Below are 6,239 nucleotides of genomic sequence, written 5' to 3' on the forward strand. Positions count from 1 at the left end.
GACCCGACCCGCACCGCAGCCCGCAGCCATAGCGAGGTTCACAGAGAACCTTCACCCAGAGCGTCACTGACGGTTTCAGTGTTGGACGCATCAGCTCGAGAGGCCACTGCCAGCCCGGCCCCCTTTCCACCGGAAGTGCCGCGCCCGCCGCAGGGGACAGGGACGTCGTGAAGGCCGGTGACGGGCAGGTGTCAGGAGCGCACACCCACGGCCGCCGGGCCCCACTCGGCCACCCCCCGCTGTGGCATCACGGGTGAGCGGCTGCCCGCTCTGCACCCCCTTCCTCTGGGGCAGACGGGGTCGACAGCAGCACTTGTGGAGCGGAGGACCCCCAGACCGCCTGTCCGCCTCGTGCAGACCCGCGCCAGCCCGACTGCCTCCCCAGGGGGCACGGAGGCTCCGAAGGGTCAATTCTCGAAAGTTCCAGAACCGACACTCCCAGGACTGGCAGCCCGGTGCCCCCTGTGCTGTGTCTCTAATGCCGCAGGCCGCAGTGGTGGGGCCCTCTGTGGCAGAGGATTGAGGGGTGTCCTTCTGGTCTAGCCCCTCAGCGCCCAGCCCTGCAGCTGGGGGGGGGATGACACGGAGGAGGTCGAGGCCAGCTGCCACGGAGGCCACGGCCCCAGCAGTGGGGGAGGCCCGAGGCAGGAGGGGGACGGGAAGACAGACGCTGGGCCTGGCCACTTGCCAATTCGGGCTCTCCGCCTCCCAGACTATGCCCGGCAGTGGGCTGACGGGTGCCCGTGGTAGGAATGGCCCCGACTCCACCCCGCTGGCCTTACAGGGCTTCGCTCCTGTGGCCAGACACCTCCTTCCCTGCCCTGAGGTCTCTGAGCTCTGGGAGGGGACTCGGGACCTGAGACTGGGACCCCGGCCCGCTCTGCCCCTGCAGGGCCTGGGGAGGGATCCGCCTGAGCCCCTCAGCTGTGACTCCCCGTGGTTTCTGCAGGGGGTGGGGGCCGCTGGCCGGGTCACACCATGGCGTGTTTTCAGGTGGTTTGGACCGTGTTTTGCGCCTCTTTGTCATTCTGCTCTCTGGTTTTCCTTTTCAAAAAGTGGGATAATCTTGCGGGCAGCTCGTTTTTTGTGCGTACGAAGGCTCTGTACGGAAGTTCTTGTATGACTTACAAACACGAGGAACAACACCACAAACCGTAGTGGACCCGCCTCAGCCCCTAAATTCCCTCTCTGTCCCCAACCGCCCCTCGGTGCTGCCAGCCTTTGATTTCCATCCCCACCCCTCCGCCTGACTTCCCGGCCCCCCGACTTCCCGGACCCTGCCCTTTCTCCCTGGCAGCCTTCCAGCTCAGGGACGTCCCCAGGGTGACCTGCATGGTGTCCCCAGTGCGGAGCCTGTGCCCCTCCCTGAGCACCGTGGGGCGTCTCCTCAGGTCACCTGTTCGCCAGCTCTCTCCCCCACCAAACGGGGGACCCAGCAGAGTGCATGACCTCTGGCGGTGGGGTCAGCGTCCCGCGTGTCCTGGCCCAGCCTGGGCTCCTGGCCCGTGAGGTGGCCGACAATAATAGCCACGGGGTCAACATAGCAGGCATTGTCTTTCTCTAACTATAGGGTGGGTATTATGTGTTCACTAACCATCCTAAAAATATCCCGCAAACAGGTGCAGCCCCTGTGGCACCAGCCCCCAGGGTCTTGCAGTGTGTGGCCGGAGGCACAGGGAGGGAGGGGGGAGTGTCCGTCCCACGGGGCCCAGGCTAGGCAGAGCCGGGAACCCCGCTGGGGGGGGCACAGAGCCCCACCGCAGACCCTCCGACTTCCATGAATGGCTGAGCGTCCGCTCGGGGCCCCACGCCCACCTTTCCTTGTGAGAGATGGAATGTCATTGAGACGTGCCCCTCTCCCAGCCCTGCTGGCCTCCCTGTGGCCCCTGCTCACCCTGGTCCCCTGCCCAGTCCCAACCTTGCCTGGCCCCTGGGGTCTGGCCCACCCTTCGCCTCCCCAATTTTCCTCAGTTGGCGGCCTCTGTGTGCCGAGGCTTTGTGTGCCCTCAGCCTCGCACACGGGTCTTCAAGTGTCGGCCCCGGCGTGTCCGGCGTGTCCACACCGGGAGGCGTGTGTGGTGGGAGGGGGCAGCGGGAGGGGCTGCGGGCCTGTTCTATTTTTACTGGCCAGTTGCTGCGGGCCACAGCTTTCATAGCCTCCCCTCTGTGCTGGCCCCACAGTCTGCAGCCGACCGCAGGACACAGCCAGCCCAGCTCAGACGCTGCCCAGGTGGGTGCCCACCTACCAGACCTGAGCTCCGGGTCGAGCCTAGATGGAGGCCCTGGGCGGGGATTGCAGGAGAAGGCGAGGGCTTGGGATGGAAGGAGTTGTTCCCCGCCTGAAAGTCAGGTTTGCGGGTGGGATGGTCCCCAAACACCTCCACGGCGTGTGTCCCATGGGGTGACACCTCTCCTGCCCTCTGAAGGCTGAGAGCCACGAGCAGAACTTTGCACAAGTCACTCCAGGAGCCAGGCCAGAGCCTAGTGGGTTCTGGCCTCACACCGGGCCACCCAGCAGGTCCCAGGAGGGAGAGGGGGCCTGGGGCAGAGGGAGCCATGGTGATCACAGGGCCGGGGGAGGGGACGGGGGTGTGTGCAAGTTTAGAAAGAGCCTGGTGGGCAGTAGGGAGGAGGGTGGCAGCCGCCAGCGGGCGGGAGACAGAATCCTCTGGAGAGCAGGACTCGGGGGCCTGGAGCACTGGACCCCGGTCCGCTCACCACCTCCTAGCTCCTCTCCTTGGTCTCTGGGGTACGGACAAGCTGCCCGCTCGCTGTATGTCTGGACAGCAGGCCAAGCGCAGGTGAGGGCAGGCTGCCAGCCCCTCCCCGCCTCCCGGCTCTGACTGGGGAACAGGAGGCGGATGGGGCAGACTTCGTGGCTGCAGCCTGGACACAGGGGTGCCTGCAGCTTCTGGAGTGGGCTCCACCGCAGAGGTGGTGCTGGGGGTCCCTAACGGGGGTGCTCCAGGTTCGGAGACAGCAGCTCTGAGATTAGGCTTTCCTGCTCGGCGCTCAGGATGCGGTGTGGTGTGTGTAACCCCTGTAAATGGCCGGTCAAGGAGGGCCGGAATGCCCTTGAACTGGGTCCAAGGTCAGGGTGGGGCGCAGGGGGAGGACGTGAGCCCAACCTGAAATGCGTGTCCCTGATTATCAGGTGTTCAGAGGCCAGCTCCTTCCCTGGGTGCACGTGTGTGCGCACACACACGAGCACGTGCACGCTCACACTCACACACACGCACACACACAGGAGCACGTGCGTGCTCACACTCACACATGCGCACACACACACGAGCACGTGTGCGCTCACACTCACACGCACACACACGAGCACGTGCGCGCTCACACTCACACACGCGCACACACACACGAGCACGTGCGCACTCACACTCACACACGCACACACACGAGCACGTGCGCGCTCACACTCACACACACGCACACACACACGAGCACGTGCGCGCTCACACTCACACACACGCACACACATGAGCACGTGCGCGCTCACACTCACACACAGCCTCGGTCCCACTGTCTCGCGGGCACTCTGCTTTCCCCACGGCGCCCCAAGGACGGACGAGCCCGGCTTTGCGTCAATACCAGCTCCGTCCCTCTGGCTGCGGGCGTCTGACTATGTCCTTGCCGGCCACTTGTGGGGGTTTGGAATGCTGGCCTCCGACCTCCCCTCTGCTGCAATCTACATCCTGACTCCTTATCAGGCGGCCTGTCTCCCACAGGACCTGTCAGGGGGCCCGTCTGGTGGGCTTCACAGCACACACTGCGGACCCCTGGCCTGGTGTTCGTCAGCGGGACAGGCGCTGGGGCTTGGCAGCAGGCCTGGGCTGGCCTGGGCAGTCCCTCTCTGGTGGGCCCCTCCCTGGTGACGGGGGCCTCTCTGAGGCCGTGCTGAGCATGGCTGCGTGCCCATCAAGGGTGAGGTGTCTGTGGGGATGGAAACAGGAGGCTGGCCGGGCTGAGACTCGGGGCCCTGGGGCCTGGCAGTGTGGAGGGTGACGACGACGGACGGACCCGGGGTGGCTCCGCACCGGCCAGTCTCTTCCCAGACTTTCTCGGTATCTCTGAAGGATCAACCCTCAGAATAAACAGCTGGTCACACAATCTAATTTCAGCCGAGCATCTCAGGAATTTATGGTGGATTGGCGCCCACCTCCCCCTCTGTGCCCAGGGTGACAGCTGAGACTCCAGGGTCACCCCATGTGCCCCCCAGCTGCACCCTCCTGGCAGAGGGGGTAGAGGTGGGGCCCAGAGGCTTTCTGGTGGGGGACTCAGGGTGGGGGCCTGGCCTACGCAGGGGGTGTGGGGGAGACACTCGCTGGCCGCAGAGGGAGGCGAGCATCAGGCAGGGCAGGAGGCTCTGGAGTGACGCTGCTGGTGGCCACTTGCAAGCGTCCCTTGGAGTCTGCCCTCCTCGCTTCAAGCCAGGCTCTCCGGCCAAACTCGAACTCCTAACCCTGTTCCCACCCCCACTGGTCCCCTGCCCTTCACTTTGCAACACAACTCAGGGCTCCTGTTCTACCCAGCTGCCCACCCCGCCCCACTGTGTCCAGGGAAGATGGGGAGTCGGGTCCAGCTTGGAAAGCCCCCCTCTGCGGCCTCGAGGACCGGCCCCCAGCTGTCGGGGTTGAGGGGCCCAGGAGCACCCGGTCAGGGCCCGGGGCTCCTACACACCCCTGGCCGTGTTGCCCACGCTGGATGATCCATTTTGCTTTGCTTCCAAGTATCGCTTGGTGTGAACAAAGCGTTCAGAGTTAATGCCTGAGTAGAAACTCGCGTCGCTGACCCTGATCTTTAGAGGAGAGCTGGCCTGGAGAGGGTCAGGATGGACTTTGGGGTGGCACGCAGCCTGCCTGCCCCCCGCGCAGCCCCACCCAGGGTGCCAGCCTCAGCCCTCCTCGTGACCAGCCAGGCATGGCGAAGGGTGCCCTGGGGGATACACGGGTGTCTGAGCCACTCCGGCCCTCCTGTCTGGCTTCTTCCCCATGGAGGTGGGGGCCCCCACTCATGAGCCCTCTGTGCCCCCAGGTGCTGCCCCCGCCACCATGCCGGAAGTGTAAGTAGCCCACCCCCAAGTCCCCCGCAGCAGATTTCAGCCCCAGAGCCGAGGCTCCGTCTGCTCGGCTCCCCAGCAGTGCCCCAGAAGGAGGACCCTGGAACAGAACCAGCCCGGAGAGCCTGGGTCCCCAGCATCCCTGGCATCCCCACCTCCCCGCCTTTGAGCAGAGCCCTTGTGCCCGGGTGGCCTGGAAGGAACTTCCTGTCCATTCCAGACTTTGTCGGTCGTGCAGGGCCGGGACTTAACGCTGGGCCCATGGCCGCACGAGGCTTTGGGGGTTACCTCAGCAGGGTGGGGCCTTCTCACTGCAGATCCCACGGCCCTCCCCGCTTACAGCAGGGTGCGCCTCCCAGCGAGAGCCTCCCGCAGCCCGAAGGGCCATGGCTATTATCCTGTCCCGCTGGGGCCCTCGAGCTCCCCTGCCCGATGCCAGATTCCTCTCTGGGGCTCTGCCGCCCGCTCCCTCCCCGCCCACCAAGCCCGTGGTTCTTTGGCCGTGTGTATAATATGCATTGTTCACACTCTGTCTTCTGCTCCTGCCCCGATGCTTCCCGTGCCGGATCCTGAAGCGAGGTAAGTGGGCTTTGCGGTGCCCCTGTCCGGGCTGGTGGAAGCAGGGCGGCCTCGGAGGGGACGAGCGAGAGCCTGGGTCGAGGCCCGGGGAGGGGGTGTCCGAGGTACAAGGCCGCCACAGGTGCCCCTGGGGCTGGGGTGGCAGCAGAGCTGGCTGTTACTCTGCACCCTCGCCGAGCACCGAGTGAGTTCCCGTCACCCGCTCTGGGACCTCATCCAGCCCGAGTTTGGGACGCACCACCCAGAGCACCCAAACGCACCTCCCTCATGCCTCCCAAAGGATCCTCACGCCCACGGCCCTGCTCTGCCCATAGCCACCCTGTGAGCCAAGTCAGGTGGGCCCCGGCTTCCTCACTTAGGGACGGGGACGGAGGCGCCCACACAGGCCACGTGACCCGCACAGGGTCCCGCTGTTTAGCCACAGCAGAGCCAGAATCAGAAGTGAGGGCTTCGTCCCCTAGAATTCTGGCTAAATCACAAAGATGAGCTTTTAAGACACCCGAAGGCGAGGGTTGCGGGTGACGAGGGGACTCTGGCCGGCGCCGCTCCTGGCCTGGCCACCTCAGCTCCACAGCCTCCGCCTCACCCTGAGCCT

The sequence above is a fragment of the Pteropus alecto genome, unplaced genomic scaffold, assembly GCF_000325575.1.
Source record: "Pteropus alecto unplaced genomic scaffold, ASM32557v1 scaffold90, whole genome shotgun sequence".
NCBI lineage: Eukaryota > Metazoa > Chordata > Mammalia > Chiroptera > Pteropodidae > Pteropus > Pteropus alecto.